The 17,556-nt window shown below is 46.6% G+C and overlaps 1 long non-coding RNA gene and 1 other non-coding gene across 2 annotated transcripts; both read right to left on the bottom strand.

Annotated features, from left to right (window-relative positions):
* Positions 1-5,489: 5,489 nt before the first annotated feature.
* On the bottom strand, positions 5,490-8,044 carry LOC112206637 (uncharacterized). Its single transcript, XR_010154415.1, has 3 exons — positions 7,883-8,044; positions 7,259-7,397; positions 5,490-5,749 (listed from the first exon to the last, which is right to left on the bottom strand). It is a non-coding gene; the product is annotated as an uncharacterized LOC112206637 (long non-coding RNA).
* Positions 8,045-10,190: 2,146 nt separating this feature from the next.
* LOC112206665 (U2 spliceosomal RNA) lies at positions 10,191-10,376 on the bottom strand. Its single transcript, XR_002941102.1, has one exon. It is a non-coding gene; the product is annotated as a U2 spliceosomal RNA (small nuclear RNA).
* Positions 10,377-17,556: the final 7,180 nt, after the last annotated feature.

Here is a 17,556-nt window from a genome sequence, read left to right as displayed (position 1 = left end):
TCCAGACCGGGGGCTCATCCAGACCGGGGGCTCCACCAGACCGGAGGCTCATCCAGACCGGAGGCTCATTCATCCAGACCGGGGGCTCATCCAGACCGGGGGCTCATCCAGACTGGGGGGCTCCACCAGACCGGGGGCTCATCCAGACCGGGGGCTCCACCAGACCGGGGGCTCATCCAGACCGGGGGCTCATCCAGACCGGGGGCTCCACCAGACCGGGGGCTCATCCAGACCGGGGGCTCCACCAGACCGGGGGCTCATCCAGACCGGGGGCTCCACCAGACCGGGGGCTCATCCAGACCGGGGGCTCACCCAGACCGGGGACGCCACCAGACTGGGGGCTTATCCAGACCGGGGACTCCACCAGACTGGGGATGCTTCTTGGGCCCCCACCACGGCAGGGAGAAGCTGGGCCCATAAAGTGCATTTTGCAAGTAGAGCCCTGAGCCCAGACTGCCTGGAACCTTGACCCAGAGGACTGTGGAAGACAATTAAATGAGTGGTTGTTTATGCCATTAAGTTTGAGGGTGATTTGTTCTGAAGCAGCAGCTAATTGGGACACCTCGGGTTATAAAAACGAGAAGCAGGAACTGCTCGGGACCTTGGCGCCCCACACCTCCTGAGGGATTCAAGCCGAGTCACTCATCCCCAGATCCACTTCCAGCAGCACATGAAGCCAGGCTCCCCCTGCACCGATCACCCTCCTGTTTTCAGAAGTGCACGCCCTGCTCCTGGCAGGAATACCCACTTCCTCTCTGCGAGTCTCCGGCCCCAGCCAGGAGATCAGCACAGGCACCCAGCTGTCAGAGCAGGAGCCTGGAAGGGCAGGGAACAGGGGTGCTCAGCCATAGAACCAAGACATGGCCCCAGGAGAGCACAGAGTCATCAGGGACAAACTGCTGTGAGTCACTCAGGGCGGCTGTGAGAAAACACCACAGCCTGGGGGCTTCAGCACCAACACGGAGGGATTCTCCTGGAGGCTGGCTCCGAGGTCAAGGAGGGGCAGGGCTGCTTCCTGAGATGCTCCTGGACTCACAGACGCTGTCTCCTCCCTGTGTCCTCACGGGGCCATCCCTCTGCGTGAGTCTATATCCTCATCCCCTCCTCTTACAGGGACACCAGGCAGACTGGGTCCCAGCCACCCTGCTGATGTCCTTTGCCTTAAACATTTATCTATTAAGGTATTTGGGGCACTGCAAGGTTACGTATTGAAGGTGTACAATTTAATGACTTATGGCCTCCATTTTAACTCAATCCCCATTTTTAAGCCCCTATTTCCTTTTAAGACCTAAGTCACATTCTGAGGTTCTAGGGGTTAGAGCTTCAACATATGAATTTTGGGGGACACAGTTCTGCCCTGACACCCCTCCCATTGCACACACCGCTTCCACCTCAAGAAGAGGCCAGGGCAGGGCTGAGTCAGTTTAGGCTGGATTCGCTGTCCTGCTCCTCAAGGCGGAGGGCAGACCCCCAGCCCACCCAGCCTCCCAGCCCCCAGTGTGGCAAGCAAGGCACGTGTGAGGCAGAGCCTGGACCCGCACGGAGGAGTGTGAGGGAGGCCACGGCGGGTCCAGAGGGGACCCCAAAGATGATGAAGGGAGATGTTTCCAGACCCCCCACTGCTGGGGCCATCTCCTCCCTGCACTCCAGCCCTCTGCCACGGAGTCTTCAGGGAGTGGGGGGCAGCCCAAGCGGGCCTGGGAGTTCAGTGACCCGGCCCCGACAAGTGGGAACGACAGGAGTGAATGGAGGGGCTCACATTTTGGGGGCGCCGTGGAGCCGTGCCTCTCTGCGGGACCATGCGTTCCAGACCCATCAGTCGTCACGGCCACATCAGCTCTGGCCTGTCACACATGGAGCCTCTCGCTCCTATGGAAAGGCCTTTTCAGGACACACCAGAGCAGCTTCACGGGCCCGGGTTCACTGCACTCAGGGTGGCCATGTGAGTGGTACGGAGAGTGGACAGCCCTGGGCCCGCAAGAGGCTGCAAGGCTATCAGTCCCTCCCCTCCCCCCACTGCCAACACGTCCCCACCCGTCACTTTCTAGAAAGGCTTGCACGAACACACATGCTTGCTGACTCCTGAGAAAGGCCGCAATGCTACAGCATGTGAGCTGGTCTGCAGAGAATGCCCCTCAGGAGAACGGGCACATGCCACCTGCACCAGGAGGCAGATGCCACGGTCTCCTGAGCCACCACGTGGCCAGCAGTGGGCCCAGGCTTGGGGTCTGAGTGTGAGTGGGGCCTGCCGCTGCCCTCCCAGGCCCGTCTCCTCAGGGAACATGGAGGATGAATAAACAGGCACATAAGTGGCCACCGGGACAGGGACAGTGAGACCACATCAGGGAAAGCTGTAGAACAAGTGACGTTCTGCATGCAGGGAGCAGGCAGGAGACCCACCGCAGTGCACAGGCCCAGCAGAGGCTGGAGAGCAGAGAGAGAAGATGAACAGGAAGGCCGGGCCACTGTGTCGAGTCCTTCAAATGCTGGCCGCAATGCAGTTCTCTAATCCTGAGGAGGTGGGCCAGGAACACCCCTTCCAGAATACAGCAGAAGAGATGGGGGAGGAGGCCTCCCAACAGACAGCCTCTAAAACCCGAAAATGCCCAATAACATCACATTTGAAAATCTTTTTGGGGAGAAGGTAACTTGAATCCCAAAAGGCCTGAGGCCATGGAGAAGCGTGAGTCCAGCTGGGCACAGCACCGTCTGTCCAGGTCCTGTTGATCCCTGCTGTCCAGGATCCGGAACATTAATGAGCCCCAGGCAAGCACAGAGATGAAGCCTGGGGCCTGTGTGAGGCAGGAACCCAGAGCAGAGCCCTGCAGGAAGCCAGGAGCCCAAAAGAGGGGCCGTCAAGAGTGAGCCAGGGAAACCCGCCAGTCACGGGGAAGTGGCAGGGACGCTTGCTGCGTGAGCCTCAGCTCTGAAAAGAGGAGCAAATAAGAGAAAAAGTCTCGAGAATTTCTACCACCGGCCATCCTCAAGTGGGTTCAAGGTTTAAAGCATCCACACCCACAAAATGTACTTCCAAGTGGGCTGCTCGGGTCCTGGCAAAGGCAAGCACAAAGCCTCTGCGGGGATCCACCCTCGGATGCCTGAGAGTCCCACGCATGCAAATGTGATTTCACAACACAGAGGCACCACACGCACCAGGAAGCCGGCCACCATGGGCAAGTCAGCAGAAACAACCAAATGTACAATCAGACTCATCACAATGCAAATAGTGGAATAATCCAAGGCAGAATATACAGTAATGACGGCTAACATATTTACAGAAATAAGAGAGGGTATGAAGTGTGACAAAGGAACAAGATGTTATCAAAAATGAAATACAATTAGAAATTAAAATATCACTGAAATTAGAAACATGAATAGCAAATTCGACACACTTAAAAGATAATTCATGAATCAAATGATAAATCTGATAATGTTACATAGAATGCAGCGAAGAAAGTAAAGAGATAGAAAATCAAAGAAATATGAAAGGACACAGAAGAGAGAATGTACAGGCTTCATCTTTATGTAAAGAATATTCTAGAAAGAGACAATAAAGCGTGCAGGAGAGGTCACATTCAAGGAGATGTCAGGTGAGGATTTTCCAGACATAAATCCTCACATTCAGAAGGCCCAGTGAATCCCAACAGGCTAAATCAAAAGAAACCCACATTTGGAGAGCGATGGTGAACCTGCAGAAAACAAAGACAGAGGATGCTGAGTCCCAGGAGAGAAAAGGCAGATGACCCATAAAAGAGCAGCAACAAGGCTCAGAGCCAGCTTCCTTACCACACTGGGTGCCGGGAGGCGCCAGTAATATCTCAAAGCACTTGGGGAAAATACTCTCAATCTAGACTTCTGTTATCTGCAAAACTATCTTTCAAAAATAAGAAGAAAATACAGATTACTTCCAGACAAAGAAAAACCAACACAGTTTACCATAAACACATCTCAGCAAAGGACCTTTGAAGATGAAAAATAATCCCAGAAGGAAAGTTGAAGACACAAAAAGAGATACTGAAGCAAGGGAACCATAAACATGAATAAAGTTAAACTCACTGTGTTAATAATCCTAACACCAGTAACAGCAATATCCCTGCTTGCTGGGGTGAGAAAAACAAGGTACGGCAAACTACCTGAGTTTCAGAAACTCTGGATGTTTGAGAAGAATGAAAAGAGACTGAAGACACTGAATAGCCTTAGACTTTTTTTTTTAAGAGATGGGGTCTCGCTCTGTTGCCCAGGCTGCAGTGCAGTGGCATGATCGTAGCTCACCATAGCCTGGAATTCCTGGGCCCAAGCAATCCTCCCACCTCAGCCTCCTGAGTAGCTAGGACTACGGGTACATGCCACCACACTCAGCTAGGTTTTTTTTTCCCCCTCCATATTTTGTAGAGACAGGGTCTCACTATGTTGCCCAGGCTGGTCTCGAAGTGCTGGCTTCAAGTGATCCCCTCACCTCAGCCGCCCAAGGTGCTAGGATTACAGGCGTGCAGCATTGCTCCTGCCACTTTAGACTCTAAGATAAACAGTAGATTAAAGTTTTGAGATTCCCCACCAAAACAACAGGAATAGAGAATATAATTCTCAAAGTAGTGTGAAGGAGTGAAAGTGGGATAAGCAGAAAGAATGAATCAACCAAAAGAAGGGGTAAGAAAGGAGAAAAAAACAACAAAAGGATAAATTAGAAAACACAATATAGAGAGGTATAAACAATCCAAATGTATCAGAAATCACAATAAATCTAAATAGATACAACTTCTGATCAAAGGCACAATTATGAGATTGGGTTTTTGAAGCTGAGTTATGTGCTGCTTACGGGAGGCTCACCGCACAGCCACCGCCAGGGGCGACGAACAGGCGGGCAGGTCCTGCCCTACTGCGGACTGTACGGTTCAACGCAGCATGGGGACTTGAGGATTTTTCAGGCAGGGGCTCCTCATGGCCTCCACAGTGAAGGAGACAATGAAAGTTATCATGTAACTCTGGGGGTGGTGCTTGGATTGTTACAAACCGAAAGGACTGAAACAAGTTTCTGAGGGTGATGACTGGGTTCTCTGCTTGGAGCCTCACCAGGCCAAAGGCAAGGCGATGCCCAGCCTGAGGTCTTGCCTGAGGGTGCTGGGGAGGCAGCAGCGACTGGGCTCCCTCAGGTTGTTGGCAGAAGCCAGCTCCTTCTATGCCAGCAGCAGCAGCAGCCAGTCTCCCTCATGCTTCGAGTCCCCGCCTTCCCCTCCTGCCCCCTCTCCTGCTGTCAGGGACTCACATCGCCCAGAGGATCCAGGCTCATCTACTTTAAGGTCAGCTGATTAGGAATCTTAATGACATTGGCACAGGTCCCTCTTGCCAAGCAACGCAGCATTTTCACGGGCGACCTCACTTCTGGGACGGCATTTGCCGAGGCTGGAATTCTGCTGCCCACACCTAGGAACAGAGCTGGTGGCCCTCCCTCTCAGATTTCCCGAGGGACCAGAGCTGGAGGTGAGCAGAGGTCAGATTCAATTCCAGAAAGGGAGCTTTATTAACCCTTTACTCACAGAGATCAATGAACCAGTGGGGTTTTTGGTTCTAAATATGCAGAAAAATATCATTTCCAAGTATAGTTCCTCTCCTTTTATCACCAAACTGCCCTCTCCTGCATTTATTCTGACATTGGGAGTTAGGCTGAGTCAGGAAGCAAAGGCTGCAGGCGGTGGCGCAGGTAAGCCCGGCACTGCAGGACAGCTTTGTCCTCTCTGTTGTAGGTGTTCATCTGTACCAAGAGGAAAAGTGACTCCTAAGACCTGACTGTCAGGTGTCCTTAATCAATCGATTTTCTGATATTCATCAATAGCTCATTGATCAGTAGCACAGAGTCCTAACACAATTGGATAAAGCCAAAGCACCGGCTCTGGCTTTAGCCCAGCCGACGTGAATCCACGCTCAGCCCTATGCCCCTGTGTGATTTGGGGCTACTTGCTTCTCTAACCCCAGTTTCCAAAGCTGTAAAATAAAATAGGGCTGTTCCGTGGGTTGTCATACAGATTATGTGTGAAAAATTCATGTTAAATGCTTACTATGGTGCCAGGAACATTAAGAGTTCAGTAGATGTCAGCTGCTGAGTATTATTACTAAAAATAACACATCTTCTGAAATTACAGCTTTTTAAACAAGTCAGCTATGGCAAAAATAAGTATCGGGCTGATGAGTGATGTTTTCTGCTCAGCGTCACACAGATTTTCTTTCTTTCTTCTATAAGATCCATAACTTGTTTGCATTAGGGGTGTGGTTTTGGTTTACAAAATTCTGGACGGCCTGAAACTCCTGATTCTCTTGAACCACCTTGAACACAACCTTTTTGCAAACAATCCTTTAAACATTTTTGTGAATTTTGGTAACACAGAGCAAAAGTCATAAAGATGTGCCTGTGCTTTGACCCAGTAATCCTACTCCTGGGGATGCAGCTTAAGAACAAGAATCTCACCTGAAACAAAACCGCCATGGAGATGTTCATTATGACATCACTTAAACGAAAAAACAACTATTTGACTAAATGTGCAATAATGGAGATGTTTTAGTAAATTACTGTACCTCTCCTAAATATACAACTAGGCAGTATTGAAAAGTATAATAAAGTTAGGCATGTAGAAAGGTATCTGACTTGAAGTGAAAGGGAGAACATTAAAATAACACAAATAACACTTTTTTTTTTTTTTTTTGAGATGGAGTTTTGCTCTTGTTGCCCAGGCTGGAGTGCAATGGCACGATCTCGGCTCACTGCAACCTCCGCCTCCCGGGTTCAAGCATTTCTCCTGCCTCAGCCTCCTGAGTAGCTGGAATTACAGGCATGCACCACCATGCCTGGCTAATTTTGTATTTTTAGTAGAGACGGGGTTTCTCCATGTTGGTCAGGCTGGTCTCGAACTCCTGACCTCAGGTGATCCACCTGCCTCGGCCTCCCAAAGTGCTGGAATTACAAGTGTGAGCCACCGCGCCCGGCCACAGATAACACTTGTATAACCATTCGATGACTCCATGGAATGCAAGGCATGTGCAAACCTACACCAGTGTCATGTGGGTGGGTTACAGAGGGCTGCCTTATATTTAGGCTTATCTTTAATATTTTTGGTTGCCTGCTTCAAGAAATTTAAAGAATACTTTCTGATGATTACATTGCCATTGGCATCTATCATGATGTATCCATGAGATAAGACTGCCCTGAGCACTGAGCGGTTGGTTGAGTTGGAGACGCCCTCTAAAGCCGTACACAGTTAGGACTCACTCCGCATGACCCCAAGAGTTCATCCGCAGATGTGTGTGGGCACAAGGTGCCTCCCCTATGCTCCCAGCAGCCCCCTCGATCATCTTCTCCCCACGCGGAACAGAAGACAACTCCGGAAAGGTGAATTGGCAATGTCTGCCTTAAAAAAAGCAGGAAGGCAAAAAACGCTGTCAGGCCCCACAGCATCACAGAATTAACTTCCACAGTGGAGAGAAGTCAGCTGGGGCCGGCTGAGGCTGTCCTCTCCACCCCATTACCCTCACCATTAATGGGGAGGATTCAGACTCAACTGCACATCCAAAGTTTCTGTAGACAACCCATTTCTGCTTGAAGCAGATTCCCCTGCCATTAATTCAGGGAGGGTTCACAGCGTGCTGCAGTTACTTTGCTTTGTGAGTTAATGTCCCATAAGCTCAAACTTGTCACCAGGCTAACACAGAGGATGTTTACCTCGCCTTCTCGACTGGCTGTCCTAAAACACCTGCTCCTGTGGGTGCTGGTGGCTGTTAAGGGTCATTGGGTTGGGGGGCTGAGGAGGCGCTGCTTGCCCCATTTTTCTCCCCCGTCTGCCCCTCCCACACCCTCTTATGGCCACACCAGAATGTCATGCTGCTCTACCAAGACCTGAGGCTCTTCGTGTGGGGAAGGGCACACAATCTGGCTTCTGCTCCCTCAGCTCACGTCCGTGGGAGATGGACTCCATGGTCACACATGACACCAGGTCAGATGAGCCCCTTGTTTCAGGAATTCTTAGAGCCAGTGGGGGCATTATGACTGTCATGTGCAGACAGCCATGTGTATCTGGCCATAGAATTCTTTTCTCCTACTGAACAATGACCAATCTTTTACAGTATTAGTGACAGCATCACAATGAAGAGGACGTCTGTGCACACCTACAAGGCTGGCTGTCCAGGAACCCAGTTCCATACCTTGTATCACTCCTGTGGGGGTTTTGAGGTTCTGCCCTGGAAGGACTTGGGGTACTGACCTCAGTGTCAGAGGGTTGAAATCCAGCAGGGCTCTGATACCCTTGCCTGGAAACAAGTCTGAACCCGCTATCCAAACCAGCCTCCCACTGCCTCCCCACAGCTGAACTTATCCACCCCCGGGGCCTCCCCACCCCATAGGAGCAGAGCCTCTTACCCCCACCACTAGCCCTTAGGCACAGAGCCCTTCACTCCCACCCCATAGGCACAGAGCCCCCACCCCTCACCCCCACCCCATAGGCACAGAGCCCCCCACCCCTCACCCCCACCCCATAGGCACAGAGCCCCTCACCCCTCACCCCCACCCCATAGGCACAGAGCCCCCCACCCCTCACCCCCACCCCATAGGCACAGAGCCCCCCACCCCTCACCCCCACCCCATAGGCACAGAGCCCCTCACCCCTCACCCCCACCCCATAGGCACAGAGCCCCCCACCCCTCACCCCCACCCCATAGGCACAGAGCCCCCCACCCCTCACCCCCACCCCATAGGCACAGAGCCCCCCACCCCTCACCCCCACCCCATAGGCACAGAGCCCCTCACCCCTCACCCCCACCCCATAGGCACAGAGCCCCCCACCCCTCACCCCCACCCCACAGGCACAGAGCCCCCACCCCTCACCCCCACCCCACAGGCACAGAGCCCCTCACCCCCTGACCCCCACTCCATAGGCACAGAGCCCCTCACCCCCTGACCCTCACTCCATAGGCACAGAGCCCCTCACCCCCTGACCCCCACTCCATAGGCACAGAGCCCCTCACCCCCTGACCCCCACTCCATAGGCACAGAGCCCCTCACCCCCACCCCATAGGAGCAGAGCCTCTTACCTCCACCACTAGCCCTTGACCTGCACCCAGAGCTTCACATGACTTTACCCTGAGCTGCCAAGGGCCAGCGCTGGGGATGGAGATGGTGTACAGAGCTAGAAGAAAACGGGTTGGAAACACAGCCAGTCCACCTTGTGATATCTTAACATCACCCAGAAACCTGTGACTTGTAATGACACTGAGAACTCAATTCAGCAGGTGTCGTGGCCCAGAAATGCACAGGGGCCAGTGCATAACTGGGCCATCTTAGACCCGGTGTCAGCAGACATCTCATGTGCCTGCTGGTCTCCCTGGCTCTGCTGTGGTGTGGGCCAAGCAGCCACTCAGGTTCCTGCTGACCTGCCTCGACCAACTCAGTGCAGCCAGGCAGACCAGCCACATGCTCCACCTGCCACTTCTGTGTCCTCATGAGATGCCACTCTGCAGCATGGGGATGTGGTACCCAGAGCAGCTGCTGAGGAGGCTGGGAATGCAACCCAGGGCCCCTGATTCCCTGCGGGGACAGCTTTGACCAGTGGAAAGTAGCCGCCAGAAGAGAGCCAGTAGATACATTCCGTTCCCCTCCTGTGGACTCCCTGGAGCCATCTTCCCATGCAGCTGACCCAGAGGCATCTGCCGAGCCAGGTCACTTCAGCCCCTTATGAAACAGCAGCCAGCACAGTTGAGACTCACATCGCATCACTGCAGGGAGGTCCTTCCTTGCCTCAATCTCTCGCACCTCACTCTCACAGTCCTGGGTTTACACTTCCCAAATAAAGCCCCAGTGCTTTATATCCTTGCCTCAGGCTCTGTTTTCTAGGTTAAGACAGATCCAAACCAAAAGGACATAGAAAGTGAAGAATAGCCTTGGGGATTATAATTCTTATACTATTGCAGATAAGATGCCCTGAACAACCCTCCTGAATAAAGTAAATAGCTGAATTCAAAGAAACTTATAAAACATACCACAGATCATTCATGAAAGCAAATAAACCACAAGGAACAAAGAGAGGGAAATCAAGAACCCCAGGAGACAAGCCATGCCAAATCCAACTTTCAAATCCAGGTTTTCTACAGAACCCTGCAAACACTGAGCAAGTCTGACAATGATAGAGGGCTGAGAGGAGAGGAAATAAGCCTGAGGATCTTCCCAAGGTGGGAAAAATAGAAGAGGACCCTTTGTACAGCAGAAACTTCAAAGGGTAAATGAAAAATTTCATGCAATTGTACATAGACATGCAGGAAATGTTCCTGTCTCAGCCCTAACATTAAACTGATAAGAAAAGATACTCCCCTTGATCTTAGCCAAAAGGCCAAGATACAGTTCAGCAGTAACATTGAGGAAGGAGAAAAAAATACCCCAAGAATTTATAAACTCAAGGCAGACCTCAATGAAGTTGATGATCCAAATTCAGTCTAACTTTGTGTGGTCCAAATTTTAAGTTGATTTATTTACAAAAATAGTCCTATACTGGAGACACCTCTTCCCCCCTCCCATCAAGGTGACAAGTTGAAGGAAATACAAATCTTTCTGGGGAAAATTAAGTCAAAGACTCAAATAATTCCAACTAATATATTTACAAAGCAAATGAACAGTTCACAATCAAGAATAAGAACAAAGGAAACAAATTACTATAAAATTCAATGTCTGAACAACAGATTTAGACACAGACGAAGAGAGAAACAGCGAACTGGAAAACAGATCCAAAGAAATTACATCAGAATGCAGTCCAGAGAAACAAAGAGACAAAACACTTAAAAACAGTTGAAAAACCATGGATGATGGAAACAGAGAACCTAACATACATGTAAAAGAGTTTTTGAAGGAAATAATAGAAATAACACGAGAGGCAATATTTAAAGAGACAATGGCTGAGAATTTTTCAGATACCTTAAAGACACTGGATAGATTCTTCAAAGAGTCAGGAAGCCCAACACATCCAAAGGAGGAGAAATCAAGGAAACAGAAAATCTTTAAAAATAGCCCTAAAGAAAAAAAAACCAGATTATTTACAAGGGAATGACAATTAGATTGTTGACATCTCATTAGTATAACAGAAGCCAGAAAGTGGCATAATAATTACCTAAATGTTTATATCTCTTCCAAGACTCGAGAAATTTTCAGCTATTAGTTCATTGAATAAATTTTCTATGCCTTTCCCCATCTCTTCTCTTTCTGGAATTCCTAAAATTTGAATATTTGTTCACTTGGTGGTGTTCCATATGTCACATAGGATTTTTCTTTTTTTCTTTTGTTTTTTCTTTTTCTTTTCTTTTCTTTTTTTTTTTTTGTTTTTTGAGACGGAGTTTCACTCTTATTGCCCAGGCTGGAGTGCAATGGCACGATCTCGGCTCACCGCAACCTCCAACTCCTGGGTTCAAGCGATTCTTCTGCCTCAGCCTCCTGAGTAGCTGGAATTACAGGCATGCGCCATCACACCCGACTAATTTTGTATTTTTAGTAGAGACGGGGTTTCTTCATGTTGGTCAGGCTGGTCTCGAACTCCTGACCTCAGGTGATCCACCTGCCTTGGCCTCCCAAAGTGCTGAGATTATAGGCATGAGCCACTGCGCCTGGCCGTTATTTCTTTTTGAGATGGAGTTTTGCTTTTGTTGCCCAGGCTGGAGCGCAATGGTGAGATCTTGGCTCACTGCAACCTCCGCCTCCCGGGTTCAAGTGATTATCCTGCCTCAGCCTCCCAAGTAGCTGGGATTACAGGCATGTGCAACCACGCTAATTTTGTATTTTTAGTAGAGTCTGGGTTTCTCCATGTTGGTCAGGGTGGTCTCAAACTCCCCAACTCAGGTGATCTGCCCACCTCAGCCTCCCAAAGTGCTGGGATTACAGGTGTGAGCTACTGCGCCTGATCTTTTCACTGTTTTTTTATTTTTTTCAGTCTGACTGGGTTATTTCAAAAGCTTTGTCTTCAGCCAGGCATGGTGGCTCATGCCTGTAATCGCAGCACTTTGGGAGGTCAAGATGGGAGGATTGCTTGAGCCCAGGGGTTTGAGACTAGCCTTGGCAACATAGTGAGATGCCACCTCTACAAAAAGTTTAAAAACTAGCCACATGTGGCGGGGCACGCCTGTAGTCCCAGCTGCTCAGGAGGCTGAGATGGGAGGATCACTTGAGCCTGGTAGGTTGAGGCGGCAGTGAGCTGTGACCATGCCATGCAGCCTGGGTGACAGAGCAAGATTCTGTCTCAAAAACAAAACAAAACAAACAAAAAGTGCTCGTTGCTCTGTCTTCAAATTCAGAAATTCTTTCTTCTGCTTGATATAATAGATTATTGAAGCTCTTGGTTGTATTTTTGGTTCACTGAATTCTTCAGTTGCAGGATTTCTGTTTGGTTCATTTTATGAAATGTATTTCTTTGTTGAATTTCTCATTCAGATCATCAATTGTTTTCCTGATTTCTTTGTTTTGTCTTTCTGTATATCTTGCTAAGACTTAAGATTATTATTTTGAAATTCTTTTCAGGCATTTCACAGATTTCCTTTTCTTTGGGGTCTGCTGCTGGAGAATTATTGTGTTCCTTTGAAGCTGTCATGTTTCCTTGCTTTTTCATGTTTCCTGTGTCCTTAGGTTGATAACTGTGCATCTGTTGTAATAGTCACTTCTACCAATTTTATGAAGTAGCTTTCTTAGGGAAATACTTCTTTTCCTATAATTGTATCCATAGTGTCAGTTGGGTAGGGTACTTTGGCTTTAATTCTAAGTGGGTGCTGTAATGTAGTCTCCGTATGATTTCTGTGGCTGTAATCAACGTCAGTGGTATCTGCAAGTTCCTCGGTAGCTTAGGCTGTGGCTGTTTCTGGAGGCTGTGGTGATGCTTTGCTGGAGGCTGAAGTGCTGTGTAAGCTAGTCCTCATTACCCTGGGTGGCAGCACAGGCACTGGCTGTGGTGGCAGAAGGCCCTTTGCAGACTGGTCATTGAACCCCTGGGCATCTCACATGGGTGTTGATGATACTAGTGATGGGCTAAGCAGGTGCACCCTCATGCCCCCCGTGCTAGTGGTGGTGGCAGCAGGCAGGGCTGGCTAGCCCTTGGGCCTGTGGATGACGTGTGCAGGCACAGGACTGTGGAAGACATTCTTGACTTACTCTTTTTTAGTATTTATTATTGTCCATTTTTCCAATATTTTGTTGGGGATTCCAATTATGTGTATGTTACATTTCCTTTGCCTGTCACCTCACAGTGTATGAGGGTTCTCTTCTTCACATCCCTGCCAGCATTCATTATTGCCTGCCTTCTGGATAAAAGCCATTTTAACTGAAGTGAAATGCTATCTCATAGTTTTGACTTGCATTTACCTGATGAGCAATGATACTGAGTACCATTTCATATGCCTGTTTTCCATTTGTATGCCTTCTTTTGAGAAATATCTATTCAGATCTTTTGCCCATTTTTAAACTGGATTATTAGATTTCTTTCCTATTAACTTGTTTGACCTCTTTATATATTCTGGTTATTAATTCTTTGTCCAATGGATAGTTTGCAAATATTTTCTCCCTTTCTGTGGGTTGTCTCCTCACTTTGTTGATTGTATCCTTTGCTGTGCAGGAGGTTTTTAACTTGATGTGATCCCATTTGTCCATTTTTGCTTTGGATGCGTGTGGTCGTGGGGTATTACTCAAAAAATTTTGCCCAGTCCAGTGTCCTGGAGAGTTCCTCAGTGTTTTCTTTTAGTAGTTTCATAGTTTTGAGATTTGTCTTTGTCTTTCATCCATATTGATTTGAGTTTTGTATATGGTGAGAGATAGGTGTCCAGTTTCATTCTTCTGTATAAGGATATCCAGTTTTTTCTCAGCACTACTTATTGAAGAGATTGTCCTTTCTTCCAATGTATATTCTTGTCACCTTTGTCAAAAATAAGTTTACTGTATGTAGATGGATGCATTTATTTCTGTGTTCTCTCTTTTTTTTTTTTTAGATGGAGTCTCACCCAGGTTGGAGTGTAGTGGTGCCATCTTTGTTCACTGCAACCTCTGACTCCTAGGTTCAAGCGATTCTCCTGCCTCAGCCTCCCAAGTAGCTGAGATTACAGGCACCCACCCTCACACCTGGCTAATTTTTTGTATTTTTAGTAAAGACGGGGTTTCACTATGTTGGTCAGGCTAGTCTTGAACTCCTGGCCTCAGGTGATCCGCATGCCTTGGCCTCCCAAAGTGCTGGGATTAGAGGCATGAGCCACTGCAACCAGCCCTGGGTTCTCTATTCTGTCCCATTGGTGTGTGTCTGTTTTTATGCTGGTACCATGCTGGTTTGGTTACTACAGCTCTGTAGTGTAAGTTGAAATCAGGTAATGTGATTCCTCCAGTTTTATTTTTTTCTTAGGATAGCTTTGGCTATTTTGGGTCTTGTGTGTTTCCAGATAAATTTTAAGATTTTTTTTCTATTTCTGTGAAGAATGTCATTGGTATTTTGAGAGGGATTGCATTTAGTATGTAGACTGCTTTGGGTTGTATGGGCATTTTAACAATACTGGTTCTTCCAGTCTATGAACATGAGACATCATTCCATTTTTTTGTGTGTTCTCTTCAATTTCTTGCATTGATGTGTTATAGTCTTCACCACAGAGATCTTTCACTTCTTTGGTTAAGTTTCTTCCATTTTATTTGTAGCTATTGTAAATGCGATTATTTTCTTGATTTCATTTCCAGATTGCTCACTGTTGGCATACACGAATGCTACTGACTGTTGTATGTTGATTTTGTATCCTGCAACTTTGCTGAATTTATCAGTTCTAATACTTTTTCAGCACAGTCATTGGGTTTTTCCAAACATAAGATCATATCCTCTGCAAACAATGATAATTTGACTTTCTTTTCTAATCTGGATGCCCTTTATTTATTTATCTTGTCTGATTGCTCTAGCTAGGCCTTCCAGTGCTATGTTGAATAACAGTGGTGAAAGGAGGCATCTTTGTCTTGTTTCAGATCTTAAAGGAGAGGCTTTCAGTTTTTCCCTGTCAGTATAATACCAGCTATGGGTCTGTTGTACATCGCTTTTATTTTTTATTTTTTCTAATCATAAAGGGATGTTGAATTTTATCAGATACTTTTTCAGCATCAATTGAAATTATCATATGGTTTTTGTTCTTATTCAGGAGCACATTGTTTAATTTCCATATGTTTGCATAGTTTCCAAAATTCCTCATTATTGATTTCTAGTTTTATTCCATTGTGGTCAGAGAAGATATTTTATATACTTTCATTTTTTTGGAATTTTTAAAGGCTTGTTTTGTGGCCTAACATACGGTCTTGAGAATGATCCACATGCTGAGAACGATGTGTATTCCACAGCCATTAAATAAAATATTCTGTAAACAGTTATTAGGTCCATTTGGTCTACAGTGCAGATTAAGTCCAATGTTTCTTTGCTGATTTTCTATCTGAATGGTCTGTCCAATGCTGAAGGTGGGGTGTTAAGTCTCCAGCTATTATTGTATTGGGGTCTCTCTCTTTAGTTCTAATAATATTTCATATATCTGGGTGCTTCAGTGTTGGGTGCATATGTACTTAAAATTGTTACATCATCTTGCTGAATTAACCCCTTTATCATTATATAATTACCTACTTTTTCTCTTATTATAGTTTTTGTCTTGAAATTTATTTTCTTTGACGTAAGTATAGGGCCTCCTGCTCTTTTTTGGGTTTTCCATTTGCATGGAATATCTTTTTCCATAACTTTATTTTCAGCCACTGTGTGTCTTTATAGGTGAAGTGTGTTTCTTGCAGGCAACAGATAGGTGGGTCTTGTTTTTCAATCTTTTGTTGGAGAGTTTAGTTCATTTACTTTCATTGTTATTATTGATAAGTTAAAGACTTACTCTTGTCCTTTTATTATTTGTTTTCTGGTTGTTCTGTGCTCTCATCTTCCTTCTTTCCTTCCCTTTTGTCTTTCTTTTAGTGAAGGTGATTTTCTCTTGCGGTACATTTTCAGCTCTTGCTTTTTATTTTTTGTGTATCTGTTGTATGTTTTTTGGTTTGAGGTTACCATGGGGCTTGCAAATAATATCTTATAACTCATTATTTTAAACTGATGACAACTTAACACTGGTGCATAAACAAACAAGCAAAGAGAAAACGAATAAAAACTACATTTTACCTTCATCCTCCCACTTTTTAATGTTTTGATGTTTCTCTTTAAATCTTATTATACTGGCTGAGCACGGTGGCTCATGCCTGTAATCCCAGCACACTGGGAGGCCAAGGTGGGTGGATCACCTGAGGTCAGGAGTTCGAGACCATCCTCGTCAACATGGTGAAATTCCATCTCTACTAAAAATACAAAAAAAATTAGCCAGGTGTGGTGGTGGACACCTACTCGGGTGGCTGAGAAAAGATAATCACTTGAACCCGGGAGGTGGAGGTTGCAGTGAGCCAAGATTGCGCCACTGCACTCCAGCCTGGGCAACAAGAGCAAAACTCCATCTAAAAATCCTCTGTGCTATGCCTATTCACTCCTCCTGCTCTCAAATGCCTGACTCCTGCTAGTCTTTTTACTGTTTCCACAGTTTTGACTTTTTTCAAAATGTCATATAGTTGGAATCATACAATATATAGCCTTTTCAGATAGACTTATTTCACCTAGTAACATGCATTTAAGGTTCCTCTACATCTTTTCATTACTTGATAGCTAATTTCTTTACAGCACTGACTGATATTCCATTGCCCAAATGTGCCACGTTTCATTTATCCATTGACTTACCGAAGGAAGGACATCTTGGTTGCTTCCAAGTTTGGCAATAATGAATAAAGCTGCTATAAACATCCGTGAGCAGGTTTTGTGTGGACCTAAGTTTTCAGCTTCTTTGGAGCGCAATTGCTGGACCATATGGTAAGATTATATTTAGTTTTGTAAGAAACTGTCAAACTGTCCTCCAAAGTGGCTGTACCATTCGCATTCCTACCAGTAATGAATGAGCGTTCCTGTTGCTCCACATCCTCACCAGCATTTGGTGTTGTCAGTGTTCTGGATTTTCCCCATTCTAATAGATGTGTAGTGGTATCTCATTCTTGTTTTAATTTGCACTTCCCTCATAAGATTTGGAGCATCTTTTCATATGCTTATTTACCATCTGTATATCTTCTTGGGTGAGGAATCTGTTAAATTATTTTGCCCATTTAAAAAATCAGATCATTTTCTTATTGTTGAGCTTTAAGAGTCTTTATTGATTTTAGATAATGACCCTTTATGAGATGTGTCTTTTGCAAACATATTCTCCCAGTCTATGACCTGTCTTTTCAGCCTCTTGGCTTTATCTTTTGCAGAGCAGTTTTTAATTTTAATGAAGTCCAGCCTATTGTTTCCTTCATAGATGTTGCCTTTGGTGTTGTACCTAAAAAGTCATCACCAAACCCAAGCCATCTAGGTTTTCTCTAATGTCATTTTCTAGAAATTTTGTAGTTTGTAGTTTCTGTGATCTATTTAGAGTTAGCTGTTGTGAAGGGTTTATGATTTGTGTTTACATGCTTTTTTTTTTTCATGTGAACATCGA

The sequence above is a fragment of the Pan troglodytes genome, chromosome 22 (assembly GCF_028858775.2).
Source record: "Pan troglodytes isolate AG18354 chromosome 22, NHGRI_mPanTro3-v2.0_pri, whole genome shotgun sequence".
Lineage (NCBI taxonomy): Eukaryota > Metazoa > Chordata > Mammalia > Primates > Hominidae > Pan > Pan troglodytes.
This window is presented reverse-complemented; position numbering and strand designations above follow the sequence as displayed.